General features: G+C 38.6%; 1 long non-coding RNA gene and 1 pseudogene across 1 annotated transcript in view; one reads left to right on the forward strand and one right to left on the reverse strand.

Annotated features, from left to right (window-relative positions):
• Positions 1–350: 350 nt before the first annotated feature.
• On the forward strand, positions 351–1,384 carry LOC119512380 (annotated as a pseudogene).
• Positions 1,385–4,481: 3,097 nt separating this feature from the next.
• Positions 4,482–17,844, reverse strand: part of LOC119526402 — a 62,477-nt gene continuing 49,114 nt past the window's right edge. Inside the window, exons 2-3 of the long non-coding RNA XR_005215176.1 lie at positions 8,886–9,058; positions 4,482–4,597 (exon numbers count right to left, since the gene is read on the reverse strand). This is a non-coding gene — a long non-coding RNA (uncharacterized LOC119526402). The remainder of the gene's footprint in view (positions 4,598–8,885; positions 9,059–17,844) is intronic.

Below are 17,844 nucleotides of genomic sequence, written 5' to 3' on the forward strand. Positions count from 1 at the left end.
TTCCTCACTAATTTACTCCCTGGTTTTACTGGAAAACATCCTGAATAACTTTCTAAGAAATCCATAGTGACAAATTTTTCTGAGCCCTGGCATGTCTTAAAATGTTTCAGATTCACCCTGAAATGATATACCCTTCTATATCATTGATGACTTGGGTAGTTATGGAAGTCTAGGTTAAAAATCAAAATATATTGGAATTTTGAAGCCATTGCTCAAATTGCCTTTTAACATCCAATGTTGCTAATGAGATATCTGTGTGATGTAGGTTTATTCTGAGAAATAGGGTTGCCACATTTAGCAAATAAAAATACAGGACACTCAGTTAAATTGGAATTTCAGGGGCAAACGCCATGGTGAAGGCAGAGTATGATTGCAGAGGCAACCAGAAGAACGGCCTGAAACACAAAGCCTCTTCGGAAGAATCCCAAAAGACTTCAGGTTACTGGGGGATGGGGTGGCGGCAAGCGGGGTTCAATCCCCGAAAGCGGCTGCCTTTCCCCCAGGCTTCAGCATTTCGGAGATTAAGAAAAAGCAGCAGCACTTGATGTTCACGTGGTGGAAACAACAGCAGTGGAAGGAGAAGTTGGCAGCTAAGAAAACATGTATAAAGGAGAGAGAGGCTCTTGGTGATAAGGCTCCACCAAAGTCTACTCCCAAGACTATCGACAATCAGCGAGTACACAATGAAACTGCAGTAGACTCTAATGATGAAGAGGTTGCTTATGATGAAGCTACAGATGAATTTGCTTGTTTCAACAGACAAACTTCTCCCAAAATTCTCATCACAACATCAGACAGACCTCATGGGAGAGTACTGCGGCTCTGTAAACAGCTCTCTACAGTTATACCAAACTCACATGTTTATTACAGAAGAGGACTGGCTCTGAAAAGAATTATTCCACAGTGCATCTCTAGAGATTTCACAGATCTCATCGGTATTAATGAAGATCATAAAACACCACATGGACTTATTTTGAATCACTTGCCACATGGTCCAACAGCTCATTTTGAAATGAGTAGTGCTTGTCTGAGTAAAGAAATTAGAAGAGGCAAGGCCCCCACAGAGCACATTGATGAAATCTGAATAATTTTACAACATGGCTCTTCTATTGGACTTTTGTTTGCATCTCTCTTTCCCCATAATCTTCAGTTTATCCGACGGCAGGTTGCTACATTCCACAATTAGCAGGATTGTGCCTTCTTCAGATTTCACAGATACATATTCAAGAGTGAAAAGAAAGTAGGAATTCAGGCACTGGGACCACATTTTACCTTAAAATTAAGATCTCTTCAGAAAGGAACCTTTGATTCTAAATATGGAGAATATGAATGGGTGCATAAGCCCTGGGAAATGGATACAAGTAGAAGAAAATTCCATTTATAAAGTAATGTGGAAATAGTATTGGATTTTGCTAAATGGACTATCTTGAAATCGGTGAGTTATTACTGATGAAAGATCCTTTTCCAAATGGCATTTACTGATTTCATAAACCTTCTTCCCTGTCTGGATAAATTACAAAGTGCCATGAATTGCCACTGTTTATTGACAGCAAATACAATTAAAAGTCATCTTGGTAAGAGTTTAGAAGTTACAGTTTAGGTTTCCTAAAACTTAATTCTCTATTTTGGGGTAAGAGTGAATAATTTAAGTTGGAATCAAGAGTCAAACCAACTTCCCCATGCACATTTTCATAGAACATGTGGACTGCAGAGAATTAAAATACTTGGTGCAGATACTGTGTAACTCACTGGTTCTATACAGACTGATCTTTGAGTCCAACGGCACATAGTTTCTACTCAGTATTTCTTGAATGAATGAATACTGGAGGCTAGACTTTTGGGAGGTTTTAACATATCTTAAGCTTTTCAGATGAGCAAAAATTTGGAAGCAAAATGGTTTACCAAGTTATTAAAGTTGCAAACTTTTGAAGCTGGGCTTTGATTCCTTTTTTCTTGTCACTTTTTACCTTATCACGTTGTACTGTAGTACTCGATTCAGGCATTGTCTCAAGTTCTGAAGGTTTGTTTACATCTTCTAGAGGAATTCATATGTCCAGTCTTTTCTCTATACTACTATCTTTGTTAGGAGACTCAGCTATAATGAAATAACTGACTTTAAGATGTAACTTGATAATATTCCTAACAAAGGAGTTTATTTAAAAAATTATGAAAACAGAGCTAACCCTGTAAATAAGTCACAGAGACAGAACTCGGCAGCCTTCTGACCTCAAATGAATAAAATACAATAGTAGGTTTGCAACATTCCTTTAATTAGCAGTCTTGCATATGTATGACACAAGGTTATGTGACAAGAGTTTTAGGAACACCCACGCTGATAACTTATCACCTTAACAACAGTGGGAAAACTGCCATTTATCGTAGCTGTTCAAAACAGGTATATGCCTAATATTTTTAATACCAATAAATAAGCAAAAACCAATTAATATACCAAGTATTTTATTGTATGCTGTTGCCAGTGTATATGAAATAATTACCCATGTGAAATAGAAACTCATGAAAATTCAGAGAGGTAGATGTTAAGGACTGACAAAAGTAGAAATTTGTATAGTATGGCACATGTGTTACAGGGATAACCTTTTGTACAGGCTTCAAATTCAGCCTTCCTTTGAACAGTCACTGGTTCATGATAAGTGGTTTAGAAAACCTGAAATGGAAACAAAAAAAGTGAATTAGACTAAAGTATCAAACAACAGTTTTTAAAATTTATCATGAATGATTATCCAGTTATCCTTGTTTTTGTATCTCTGTCCCTTACCAAAAAAAATAAAAAAATTGAATTTCAGATAATTTTGAAATGTTTTGGACATACTTACACTAAAAAATTATTCATTGTTTATCTAAACATTAAATTTAACGGGGTATCCTGTATTTTGTCAGTTCTACTTGGAAAGTTTTTAGGATGTTCTCTTTATCCTTGATGTTCTGAAATTTCACAGTTATTTCTGGTTGTTTTTTTCTTATTGGCATGTTTAACTGGTGGGGCACTATTGTTTCAGTCCCTATCCCTCTGTTAGTTTAGGTTTGAGGAACTGGAGCAAGAAAAGAAAATAGAAAAAGTTTCATCAACTTTATAGTTTGAAGATCTTTAGGGAAAGTAATTTTCAGAGCATAATAATGGAAAGATTATATTCAATTAATTACATATAGGGCCCTGTAATTGCATTACCTGGTTTCAAACCCGGCCATGAAATCAGCATTTCATACACACATCCACGAGCAAGCTCAGGGAAAAGCCAAGGGATCATACTGAAGAGCCTTGCTTTGTAGGATTGAATATTCTGGACACATCGTGAATTTACCATGTAATTACTCTGCTGTGAATCCAGCATAGAGATAGGCTATCTCCAAAGGAGAAAATGATTTGTTTGTGAGATACATATTTCCTGGGGTTATCTCTGAGTGAACTAGCCAGGAAGTAAGTGAAGAGGCAGAGAGATAAGAAGTAATCACTTTGGAGAGTAGTGGCAAAATCAGGCAAGGTAAAAACAGGTCAAAGAAATTAGGAAAAGAGCTTCAGAGTCAGGGGAGAAAGAATAAAAAACTGACTTCAGAACCATTATACTGGACTTAACTTTCAGAATCATCTAGCCCAGCCCCTCATTTTACAGGTGACAATGTCAAGGCTCAGAGTGTGAAACAGCCTTGCGCAGAAATACATAACCAGTTTAGACCAGGTCCCCTTATTCCCAGTCCAGTGTTTCTTTCCACTCCATTGCTGCTGCCATTTGGGACCTATTGTGTAACAGCCCTGTTTAATCATCTTGACAGTTTCTAAGAATGATAAACCTTCTCTGCAAATGATCTGACTCAGCTCAGGGTAGCAGCTTTACCAAATGCCTCATTAAAAGGCAGTCAAAATTAGAATAAGCAAATTCATAGACTCAGAATCTAGAATGCAGGTTACCAGAGGATGGGGTGGGGATAGGGAACGGGAAGTTAAGGTTTAAAATGTACAGTGTTCCTATTTGGAATGATGAAAATGTTTTGGTAATGAATGGATGGTCATGATGGCAGCACATTATGAATGCACTCAGCACTGAAATATATTTCTGAATGTGATTAAAAGGAGAAATATTAGATAGTTTATACAGTAACAGAATAAAATTTTTTTTAAATCCACAGAACTACAATAAACAAACAGTGAGCACTAAGTTAAACCATGGGCTTCATTTAATAGTACAATTTTTAAAATATGCTATCATCAGTTGTAACAAATGTTCCACACCAATGCAAGGTGTTGATGGTGGGGTGGTGTATGGGAATCCTGTATTTTATATAAAATTGTTCTGTAAACCCACAATTTCTCTGAAAAAAAATTTTTAAGGGTGGGGCATCAACTCCAGGAAGGAATTTCAGGGGATTTTAAAAAGGATTCCCTGACCAAAAATATTGCCTGCACCCACCTTCCTTGTGCATAACATTATTCCATGAAGATGTCTGTTGAAATGCAAATGACTATGTTTAATATCTTGCTTGAATCTTGGTAGAGGCTCCTCTTCTTAAAAAGGGTCTTGATGGTATGTGACACAGGATGGATACATTTGATTGGACAGGAATCGAATGAGTAAAACATCATCTGAAAGGTATAAGGAGCCATCAGGATACAAATGGTAGCAGGTGCCTACTTCACCACCACCGTTTCATACAAGAACAAAGTCACCAATTGTTTTGTGCTCTAATCATTTTCCTGTCATCAGATTTCACTTTTGGTGTCTGATGTCACAGTAAGATATTTTAGTAGACCTAGTTTCCTTGATTACTTGAATAATTCACATTTTGTGTCTGAATATGGGATGTTTTCAGCAGAACAAAGTCCTTGTAAATGGCAATTTTGATTTCAGCATCAAGAATTGCTGTCTAGGCTCAAACTTTAAAAATGTATTTCTCACCCATAAGGGACATTTGCCTTCTTCCCTTTGTGGTCAAAAGTTAAGCAATGGGAGAGAACCTAAGATGGCGGCTAGGTGAGACAGGGCAAAAAAACACCTCCGTGAAAAATACTAGATAAAAACCAGAAAGTGACCCAGGACACCAGTTCCAGAGTAGCACCAGCCAGACAAGTTCTGCTAAATCTACAGGGACCGTGCATTTGCTGAAACCAGAAGGCTGCATTCTGAAATGAGTGAGTGAGTCAGCTGAAAATCCCTTGGTCACGCTGCGGTGTGGGGAAATGGTGGTCTGGCATTTGGAGACGGACTAGTTCTTAAAAAAAAAAAAAAAAAAAAAAAAGCCCAGGAGCGGCTGCAGATATGACAGGGAGAGCCCCACAGTGAAGCACAGCAGGAGTGGGCTAGCGGGCGAGGCTAATGCCTCGGTGTCTGGTGTGGAGGATACCCCATCCCACACCCGCTGCTGACTGTCTCAGGCCCAGGGGAGCAAAGAGGAGCCAGTGGGAGAAAGGACCACATGACTTGCAGTCATCTCCCCAGCGGGCGGGAGACACTCCTGCCCAGGGCCAGACCCGCAGCCCAGAGCCACGCTGGGAAGCCCAGTGGGACGGGGAGTCTTTCCTGCAGCACTGCGCACACACCACAGTGTCGGCCATGGACAGTGGCCTTGAATACACCCACGGCTGATTGTCCTGGAGCTGGGAGGGCGGTGCTGTGCCGAAAGGGGGAACTTAACATGTCCTATTCAACCATCTTTGAAGTGGGCTGGGAACATCCCTGCACGGCCTGACATCCCAGGGCTTCCCTGGAGGCCAGTGCACACTTGTGACATGGCACAGCCCTCCCTCAGCAGAGGTCCTGGAAGAACACAGCAGAGAAGGGGGAACCACTTGGAAATCACAGGGAACCTTTGCCAATACCAAGGACTTGTGGGACAGTGGCAGAGAACAGCCTTAAATCTCCAGAAACACCTGGGAGGTTTGATTATTAAAGCTGCCCTTCCTCCCTAACCGCTCAGACACACGCCCCTCATTCAGGGCAGACAGCACCGACAACACACCCAAATTAAGTGCACCAATTGGATCCCACAAGAGTCAGATCCCCACACACCACAAAGACAAAGTTGGGGAGAACTGACTTGAGGGGAATAGGTGACTCACGGATGCCATCTGCTGGTTAGTTAGAGAAAGTGTACGCCACCAAGCTGCAGTTCTAACAAATTAGAGATCAAGTAAAGCAAATGTCAAGAGGCCAAAAACAACAGAAAATCTTAAAGCATATGATAAAACCAGATGATATGGAGAACTCAAACCCAAACACTCAAATCAAAAGATCAGAAGAGACACAGTACTTGGCACAATTAATCAAAGAACTACAGATAGGCAACAAGATCATGGCACAGGATATAAAGGACATGAAGAAGAGCATGGCACAGGATATAAAAGACATAAAGAAGACCCTAGAAGAGCATAAAGAAGAAATTGCAAGAGTAAATAAAAAAATAGAAGATCTTATGGAAATTAAAGAAAATGTAGGTCAAATTAAAAAGACTCTGGATACTCATAATACAAGATTAGAGGAAGTTGAACAACAACTCAGCATCCTCAAGGACCACAGAACAGAAAATGAAAGAACAAAAGAAAGAATGGGGAAAAAATAAAAAAATCAAACTGGAACTCAGGGATATGATAGATAAAATAAAACATCCAAATGTAAGACTCATTGGTGTCCCAGAAGGGGAAGAGAAGGGTAAAGGTCTAGAAAGAGTATTCAAAGAAATTGTTGGGGAAAACTTCCCAAACCTTCTACACAATATAAATAGACAAAGCATAAATGCCCAGCGAACTCCAAATAGAATAAATCCAAATAAACCCACTCCAAGACATATTCTGATCAGACTGTCAGATACTGAAGAGAAGGAGCAAGTTCTGAAAGCAGCAAGAGAAAAGCAATTTACCACATACAAAGGAAACAACATAAGACTAAGTAGTGACTACTCAGTGGCCACCATGGAGGCGAGAAGGCAGTGGCATGACATATTTAAAATACTCAGAGAGAAAAATTTCCAGCCAAGAATACTTCATCCAGCAAAACTCTCCTTCAAATTTGAGGGAGGGCTTAAATTTTTCACAGGCAAACAAATGCTGAGAGAGTTTGCTAATAAAAGACCTGCCCTACTTCACATACTAAAGGGAACCCTACTGGCAGAGAAACAAAGAAAGGAGAGAGAGATATAGAAAATTTTAGCAGACATATATAGAATATTACATCCCAGGTCACCGGGACACACATTCTTCTCTAGTGATCATAGATCTTTCTCCAGAATGGACCATATGCTGGGACATAAAAACAAGCTTCAATAAATTAAAAAAAAAAAATGAATTTGTTCAAAGCACATTCTCTGACCAAAAAGGAATACAAATAGAAGTCAATAACCATCAGAGACTTGGAGAATTCACAAACACCTGGAGGATAAAAATGAGGGGGATATAAAAACATTCCTGGATAATCAAAAGCTAAGGGACTTCATCACCAGTAATCAGTCCTATAAGAAATGCTAAAGGGAGTTGAGCAGGCTGAAAGGAAGGGACACTAAACAATTGACTGAAACTACATGAAGAAATAAAGATTTCCAGTAAAGATCACATGGTAAATATAAATACCAATACTACTGTATTTTTGATTTGTAACTCCACCATTTACTTCCTACAGGATCTAAAATACATAAACTGTAATGATAAATCAGTGGTTTTGGACTCAATGTAAAATATGTAAATTTTTGACAAGAACTACATAAAAGTGGGGGAATGATGGAGTATAGGAACATAGTTTATATGTCATATTGACGTTAAGTTTGTATCAAAGAAAAACAAGATTGTTATAGATTTGAGATGTTAAATTTAAGCCCCGTGGTAAACACAAAGAAAGTATCAGAGAATATGACCATAGAGATGAAAAGTAGAGAAGGGGTTCCAAGAAGTGGGGGAAGGGGCAATAGGGGAGTTAAGAAATGAGAGTAGGGTTTCTGTTTGTGGTGAAAGGATACTTCTAGAAATGGATGGTCAGAAGGTGATAGCATTGCAACATTCTAAATGTGATTAATCCCGCTAATGGAATGCTAGGGAGATGGTGGAATGGGAAGATTTAGGCTATATATATATATGTTTCCACAATCGAAAAAAAAAAAAAAAGACAGTCTAAATAGATGACAATTAAATGCCAAGGATGATCCTGGATGGGATCTGAGGAGGGAGGAGAGGAGGCTCAAAGGGACACAGATGAGACATACACACACACAAAAAGGAAATATAGAATGTAAGCTTTGTATCAATGTTGAATTTCTTGAACTTCTTAGCTGCACTTAATGAGATTGCATAAAAGAATGTTCTTGTCCATGGGAAAGGTATATGTGAAATATATTGTTTGTTCAAAGATATGTGCAGCTTGCTCTCATATGTTCAGAGGACAGAGCAATAGATGATGGATGATAGGGAGGGAGGGAGAGAGGGAGGGAAAGAAAGAAATGGTGGTGTGACTGGATGTTAAAGTTGGTAGATTGGAGTATCAGGGGAGGAGGGTCAGGGTATGATGGAGTTCTGTGTATGGGGTTTGTACTGTTTTTGCAACTCTTCCTGTAAGATTGAATTTATTTCAAAATAAAATTTATTAAATTAAAAAAAAAAAAAGCGTAAGCACTGAAGTTGAAAAAAAAAAAGTTAAGGAATGAAGATTGAAAGGTTTTGACAATGAGGAGGTGATTTCAGCCAGAGCAGGCTGAATGTCATGATGAAGGCCAAGGGCAGATTGCTGTGCCTTACTGAGGAGATGAAAAAATGGGAAAAATGAATGCAGACAACCTTTTAGGAAGCTTGACTGTGACCAAAAAGAAAAAAATCATTTATTGAATGTTTGGTTGTATGAGGGGAGAGAGATGAGCATTTCTATTCGCTCCAGGGAATGACTCCAGACCCTTACCTGCACATCACAGAAAAGCTGACATCACTGTAAACAAAAAGTCTGTGCAATGTCACCCAAACAATCGGAAATCCAGGTCCTCCAACTCCCAGCTCTCCTGGTCCATGATGTCTCTCCGTTTTGTAAATGTTGTTGATTTTCAGTGGTTCTTGGGAGGACACAGGTGGTCATTTCTGTACAAATACATTTGCGCATGGCAGGGATGAGGACAGCAAATACTTTATTAAACAAAAACCATATGCCAGACACTCGGGTAAGTACCTCACCTACAATAAGTTATTTATTCCTCATAGCAACTATATGAAGTAGGCAAAGTTACTGTGTTTATTTCACAGATAGAGAAATTGAGGCTGAAAGAGGTTTAGTAACACCCAAAATCACAGAGCTAGCCAAGACAAAATCAAAGAGCCCATGGTCTCAAACCACTAGATGATGCTGTCTCTTACAGAGAAGCAGTAGAATATTAGTTTAGTACCACATTTAGTTGACAATATTTTAAAACGTCATAACTCATTTTTTCTAGGCACAGCCATATTTATTGTCTTGTTATCGTATTTTACTTTCAGAACAATTTTGTGAGATAAATAAGGCAGAGAATACTGTCTCCATTTGAGAATACAGAAAATGAAGCATACTCTCCCTACCGCCACTACCACCCTCCCCCTCAAATGTGCACACGCACGCACGCACACACACACACACATACACCTATTAAGCCTTGGCAAACTCAGTGGCTGAATTTTCTGCAGAGTTGCCAGGAGACTTAAGGGAAGAGATTCAATCCTCTGCTATTTTTAGCAAGTAGCACCTGTTGTCCTGGGTGGAGAAAATAAACCCATTCCATCAAAATGCCAGACACAGACCCTCAAGCTGCTTTATCAGAGGACCAGGTGAGAAAATTCATAACTATAAGTAATAACCAAGGAAACCTATTCCAAGTGGAACAAACTCAAAAAAAAAAAAAAAAAAAGAATGTAGCCAGTCTTGACCCGCTACGTATAAAGAACTGAATCAGAAGAAACTTTTGACTAGATTTATTCCCTCAGCAAAGTGATTTACAGTGCATCTCTAGACATATTCTTTGGTGAGATGGTGATTTGATTTGCAGTTAGACATAAGGATAAAAGAGTACACATGAGTAGGTCCTACACACTCTTGATATGGTAACAGACCAGAAGAAAAGACAGTATACGTCAGTTAAGAACAGGAACCACTAGTTTAAAAAGAAAGGATCAGCCCAGTTATGGTTTGTTGATCATTTGGGAGCAAGGGCTGTATTTTATTCATCTTTGCCTCCTCAGCACATAGTACAATGCCTAGCACATTGTAAGTTTCCAATAAATTTGGTGTGATAATTTATCAACAATAGCCAGAATAGTATGATAGCCATTTCTGCCACCTATGCTTCAATTCTCAAAAACCAAGGATGATGCCAACACATCCTACATGGTTGGGAAGAGTGAGGGAATAGAAATGACACCAAACAACCTGAATTTCCCAGGGAATTACCTCAACTTTTAACTTCTCTGTCTTGTAATATTTTTTTCTTTATTAGAGAACTTGTGGGTTTACAGAACAATCATACATAAAATACAGGATTCCCATACACCACCCTACCACCAACACCTTGCATTGGTGTGGAACATTTGCTACAATGAATGATAGCACATTAATGCAATTGTACTACTAATTGAAGTCCATGGTTTAACTAGGGTAGTCTCATGGACTTTTTTTTTTTAATTTTATTCTGTTACCATATATAGAATTGTTATAAATTGTTTAATTGTGTTCACAATGTTGTGCTACCATCACCACCATCCATTCATTACCAAAACATTTCCATCATTCCAAATAGGAACCCTGTACATTTTAAGCCTTAACTTCCCATTTCCTATCCCCACCCCAACCCCTGGTGACCTGAATTCTAGAAACAGTGAGATCATGCAGTATTTGTCTTTTTGTGTCTGGTTCATTTCACTCAACATGATGTCTTCAGGGTTCGTGTATGTTGTCGCACGTATCCAGACATCATTCCTTTTTAGAGCTGAATATTATTCAATTGTATATATATCCCACATTTTATTTATCTATTCATTAATTGATGGACACTTGGGTTGCTTCCATCTTTTGGCGATTGTGAAAATGCCACGATGAAGATGGCTGTGCAAATATCTGTTCGAGTCCCTGCTTTCAATTCTTTCAGGTATATACCTGGTAGTGGAATCATGGGTCATATGGTAGTTCTATATCTGGCTTTCTGAGGAACTGCCAAATTGTCTTCCACAGCAGCTGCACCATTTTACATTGCCATCAGCAATGAATGAGTCTTCCTATTTGTCTGCATGCTCTCCAACACTTGTTATTTTGTTTGTTTTTTTAACCGCCATTTTAATGGGTGTGAAATGGTATCTCATTGTGGTTTTGAATTGCATTTCTCTGATGGCTAATGATGTTGGGCATCTTTTCATGTGCTTTCCAGCCATTTGTTTGTCTTCTTTGGAAAGCTATATCTATTCAAGCCTTTTACCCAATTTTTAACTGGGTTGTTTGTCTTTTTGTTGTTAAGTTGAAGGATTTCTTTATATATTCTGGATATTAAACATTTATAGATATATGGTTTCCAATTATTCTCTCCCAGTGTGTAGGTTGTAATTTTATTATTCATGATAAAGTCCGTTGAGGCAAAAATGCTTTTAATTTTGATGAGGTGCTTTGGTGCTTTGGGTATAAAGTCTAAAAAAACCATTGCCTTACATAAGGTCCTGAAGATGCTTCCCAACAGTTTCTTTATAGGAGTTTGATAGTTCTAGCTCTGATAATTAGGTCTCTGGTACATTTTTATATATGGTGTGAGGTAGGAGTCTTCCTTCTTTTTATGCAAAAGGAGATTTAGTTTTCCCAAAAATTTTTTTGAAGAGACTATTCTTCCCCAATTGAGTAACCCTTGTCAAAAATCAGTTGGCATAGATGAGAGGGCTTATTTCTGTACTCTCAATTCCCATTATTCTCTCTGTCTGCCCATATGCCAGTACCATGCTATTTTGATCACTGTGGTTTTGTAATAAGCTTTAAGATCAGGAAGTATGAGTCTTCCAACTTCATTCTTCTTTTTCAAGATGACTTAGCTATTTGGGGGCCCTTCACTTTCTATATAAATTTGATAATTAGCTCTTCTATTTCTGCTAAGAAGGTTGTTGGAATTTTAATTGGGATTGCATTGAATCTGTAAATTGCTTTGGGTAGGATTGACATATTGATGATATTTAGTCCTCCAATACATGAACATGGAATGTTCTTCCATTTATTTTGTCTTCTTTGATTTTTTTTAGCAATGTTTTGTGACATTCTGTGTACAAGTCTTTTACATCCTTGATTAGATTTATTCCTAGGTATTTGATACTTTTAGTTGCTATTGTAAATGGAATTTTTTTCTTGATTTCTTCTTCTGATTGATCACTGCTTGTATATAAAAACAGTACTGATTTTTGGGTGTTGATCTTGTACCTTACCACTTTGCTGAATGCATTTATTATTTCTAGGAGCTTTGTTGTGGATTTTTCAAGGTTTTCCGTATATAGGATCATTTTATCTGCAAATAGGGAATGTTTTACTTCTTCCTTTCTGGTTTGAATGACTTTTTTTTTTCTCTTGGCTTATTTCTTGGGCAATAACTTCTAGTACAATGTTGAATAACAGTAGTGACAGTGGGCATCCTTATCTTGTTCCTGTTCTTATGGGAAGAGCTTTCAGTCTCAACATTAAATAGGATGTAGTTGTGGGCTTTTTATATATGCCCCTTATCATGTTGAGGAAGTTTCCTTCTACTTCTAGTAACCTAAGTGTTTTTATCAAGAAAATGTGCCGTACTTTGTTAAATGTCCTTCCTGCATTTGACAAATGCCTTTTCGCCTTATTCTGTCAATGTGGTGTATTACATTAATTGATTTTCTTATGTTGAACCAACCTTGCATACAAGGGATAAATCCCACTTGATCCTGTTGTATATTTCTTTTATATGCTTTTGGGTTTGGTTTGCCTAGCATTTTGTTGAGGGTTTTGGGATCTATGTTCATAAGAATTGTTAGTCTGTAGTTTTCTTTTCTTGTGGTATGTTTATCTGGCTTTGGTATGAAGATGATGTTGACTTCATAGAATGAATTAGGGTACATTCCCTCCTCTTCAATTTTTTGGAAGAGTTTGTACAGAATTGGAGTCAAGTCTTAGAATATTTGATAGAATTTCCTTGTGAAGCCATCTGGTCCTAGACTTTTCTTTGGGAGGTTTTTGATTACTGATTCAATCTCTGCTAATAATTGGTTTGTAGAAATATACTATTTCTTCTTGAGTCAAGATAGATGGTTAGTGTGTTTCTAAGGATTTGTCCATTTCTTCTAGGTTATCTGATTTGTCAGTGTACAGTTGTTCATAGAATCCTTTTGTAGTCCTTTTTATTTCAACAGGGCTTGTAGTTTTCATTTCTGCTTTGGTTATTTGTATGCTTTCTCTTTTTTTACTTTGTCAGACAGGCTAAATGTTTGTCAATTTTATTGATCTAGGCAAAGAACCAACATTTAGTTTTGCTGCTTCTCTTGAGTGTTTTTGTTTGTTTGTTTTCTGTTTTATTTATCTCTACTCTAATCTTTGCTTTTCCTTCCTTCTGTTTATTTTGGGTTTAGTTTGCTCTTCTTTTTCTAATTCTTCCAGTTTGGGGGTTAGGTCTCCGATTTGAGGTCTTTCTTTTTTATAAATGTCAACATTTAGAGCTATAAATTTCGCTCCTGTCAGCACTCCTTCACCGCATCCCATAAATTTTTGTATGTTGTCTTTGCATTTTTATTTTCCTCAAGATATTTCTAAATTTCACTTTTGATTTCCCCTTTTGCCCATTGATTAAGAGTATGTTGTTTAATTTCCACATATTTGTTCATTTTTAATTTTTCCCTCTGTTATTGATTTCTAGCTTCATTCCATTGTTCTTATCAAATATACATTCTGGCATTCAGGAGGGGCGGGGCAAGATGGCGGACCGGTGAGCTGTATGTTTTAGTTACTCCTCCAGGAAAGTAGGTAGAAAGCCAGGAACTGCATGAACTGGACACCACAGAGCAATCTGACTTTGGGCATACTTCATACAACACTCATGAACACGTCGAACTGCTGAGATCAGCGAAATCTGTAAGGTTTTGCGGCCATGGGACCCGCACCCCACCCTGCCAGGCTCAGTCCGGTGGGAGGAGGGGCTGTCAGCTCCGGGAAGGAGAAGGGAGAACTGCAGTGGCAGCCCTTATCGGAAACTCATTCTACTGATCCAAACTCCAACCATGGATAGACTGAGACCAGACACCAGAGAATCTGAGAGCAGCCAGCCCAGCAGAGAGGAGACAGACACAGAAAAAAACAGCACGAAAAACTCCAAAATAAAAGCGGAGGATTTTTGGAGTTCTGGTGAACATAGAAAGGGGAAGGGCAGAGCTCAGGCCCTGAGGCTCATATGCAAATCCCGAAGAAAAGCTGATCTCTCTGCCCTGTGGACCTTTCCTTAGTGGCCCTAATTGCTTTGTCTCTTAGCATTTCAATAACCCATTAGATCTGTGAGGAGGGCCCTTTTTTTTTTTTTAATCCTTTTTTCTTTTTCTAAAACAGTTACTCTAAGAAGCCCAACACAGAAAGCTTCAAAGACTTGCAATTTGGGCAGGTCAAGACAAGAGCAGAACTAAGAGAGCTCTGAGACAAAAGGCAATAATCAAGTGGCTGAGAAAATTCACTAAACACCACAACTTCCCAAGAAAAGGGGGGTGTCCGCTCACAGCCATCATCCTGGTGGACAGGAAACACTCCTGCCCATCACCAGCCCCGTAGCCCAGAGCTGCCCCACACAACCCAGTGTGACGGAAGTGCTTCAAATAACAGGCACACTCCACAAAACTGGGCGTGGACATTAGCCTTCCCTGCAACCTCAGCTGATTGTCCCAGAGTTGGGAAGGTGGAGCAGTGTGAATTAACAAAGCCCCATTCAGCCATCATTTCAGCAGACTGGGAGCCTCCCTACACAGCCCAGCAACCCAGAACCGCCCTGGGGGGATGGCACTCACCTGTGACATAGCACAGTCATCCCTCAACAGAGGACCAGGGGGTGCACGGCCTGGAAGAGGGACCCACTTGCAAGTCTCAGGAGCCATATGCCAATACCAAGGACTTGTGGGTCAGTGGCAGAGACAAACTGTGGCAGGACTGAACTGAAGGATTACACTATTGCAGCAGCTTTAAAACTCCAGGATCACCAGGGAGATTTGATTGTTAGAACCACCCCCCCTCCCTGACTGCCCAGAAACACGCCCCATATACAGGGCGGGCAACACCAACTACACACGCAAGCTTGGTACACCAATTGGACCCCACAAGACTCACTCCCCCACTCACCACAAAGGCAAAGCAGGGGAGAACTGGCTTGTGGAGAACAGGTGGCTCGTGGACGCCACCTGCTGGTTAGTTAGAGAAAGTGTACTCCATGAAGCTGTAGATCTGATAAATTAGAGATAAGGACTTCAATTGGTCTACACATCCCAAAAGAACCCTATCAAGTTCAGCAAATGCCAAGAGGCCAAAAACAACAGAAAATTATAAAGCATATGAAAAAAACAGACGATATGGATAACCCAAGCCCAAGCACCCAAATCTAAAGATCAGAGGAGACACAGCACCTAGAGCAGCTACTCAAAGAACTAAAGATGAACAATGAGACCATAGTACGGGAGACAAAGGATATCAAAAAGACCCTAGAAGAGCATAAAGAAGACATTGCAAGACTAAATAAAAAAATAGATGATCTTATGGAAATTAAAGAAACTGTTGACCAAATTAAAAAGATTCTGGACACTCATAGTACAAGACTAGAGGAAGTTGAACAATGAATCAGTGACCTGGAAGATGACAGAATGGAAAATGAAAGCATAAAAGAAAGAATGGGGAAAAAAATTGAAAAAATCGAAACGGACCTCAGGGATATGATAGATAATAGAAAAAGTCCGAATATAAGACTCTTTGGTGTTCCAGAAGGGGAAGAAAAGGGTAAAGGTCTAGGAAGAGTATTCAAAGAAATTGTTGGGGAAAACTTCCCAAATCTTCTGAACAACATAAATACACAAATTATAAATGCTCAGCGAACTCCAAATAGAATAAATCCAAATAAACCCACTCCGAGACATATTCTGATCACACTGTCAAACACGGAAGAGAAGGAGCAAGTTCTGAAAGCAGCAAGAGAAAAGCAATTCACCACATACAAAGGAAACAGCATAAGACTAAGTAGTGACTACTCAGCAGCCACCATGGAGGCAAAAGGCAGTGGCACGATATATTTAAAATTCTGAGTGAGAAAAATTTCCAGCCAAGAATACTTTATCCAGCAAAGCTCTCCTTCAAATTTGAGGGAGAGCTTAAATTTTTCACAGACAAACAAATGCTGAGAGAATTTGCTAACAAGAGACCCGCCCTACTGGAGATACTAAAGGGAGCCCTACAGACAGAGAAACAAAGAAAGGACAGAGAGACTTGGAGAAAGGTTCAGTACTAAAGAGATTCGGTATGGGTACAATAAAGGATATTAATAGAGAGAGGGGAAAAATATATATGACAAACATAAACCAAAGGATAAGACGGCTGATTCAAAAAATGCCTTCACGGTTATAACGTTGAATGTAAACGGATTAAACTCCCCAATTAAAAGATATAGATTTGCAGAATGGATCAAAAAAAAAAATGAACCATCAATATGTTGCATACAACAGACTCATCTTAGACACAGGGACACAAAGAAATTGAAAGTGAAAGGATGGAAAAAAATATTTCATGCAAGCTACAGCCAAAAGAAAGCAGGTGTAGCAATATTAATCTCAGATAAAATAGACTTTAAATGCAGGGATGTTTTGAGAGGCAAAGAAGGCCACTACATACTAATAAAAGGGGCAATTCAACAAGAAGAAATAACAATCGTAAATGTCTATGCACCCAATCAAGGTGCCACAAAATACATGAGAGAAACACTGGCAAAACTAAAGGAAGCAATTGATGTTTCCACAATAATTGTGGGAGACTTCAACACATCACTCTCTCCTATAGATAGATCAACCAGACAGAGGACCAATAAGGAAATTGAAAACCTAAACAATCTGATAAATGAATTAGATTTAACAGACATATACAGGACATTACATCCCAAATCACCAGGATACACATACTTTTCTAGTGCTCACGGAACTTTCTCCAGAATAGATCATATGCTGGGACATAAAACAAGCCTCAATAAATTTAAAAAGATTGAAATTATTCAAAGCACATTCTCTGACCACAATGGAATACAATTAGAAGTCAATAACCATCAGAGACTTAGAAAATTCACAAATACCTGGAGGTTAAACAACACACTCCTAAACAATCAGTGGGTTAAAGAAGAAATAGCAAGAGAAATTGCTAAATATATAGAGACGAATGAAAATGAGAACACAACATACCAAAACCTATGGGATGCAGCAAAAGCAGTGCTAAGGGGGAAATTTATAGCACTAAACGCATATATTAAAAAGGAAGAAAGAGCCAAAATCAAAAAACTAATGGATCAACTGAAGACGCTAGAAAATGAACAGCAAACCAATCCTAAACCAAGTACAAGAAAAGAAATAACAAGGATTAAAGCAGAAATAAATGACATACAGAACAAAAAAACAATAGAGAGGATAAATATCACCAAAAGTCGGTTCTTTGAGAAGATCAATAAGATTGACAAGCCCCTAGCTAGACTGACAAAATCAAAAAGAGAGAAGACCCATATAAACAAAATAATGAATGAAAAAGGTGACATAACTGCAGATCCTGAAGAAACTAAAAAAATTATAAGAGGATACAATGAACAACTGTATGGCAACAAACTGGATAATGTAGAGGAAATGGACAATTTCCTGGA

The sequence above is a fragment of the Choloepus didactylus genome, chromosome 2 (genome assembly GCF_015220235.1).
Source record: "Choloepus didactylus isolate mChoDid1 chromosome 2, mChoDid1.pri, whole genome shotgun sequence".
NCBI lineage: Eukaryota > Metazoa > Chordata > Mammalia > Pilosa > Megalonychidae > Choloepus > Choloepus didactylus.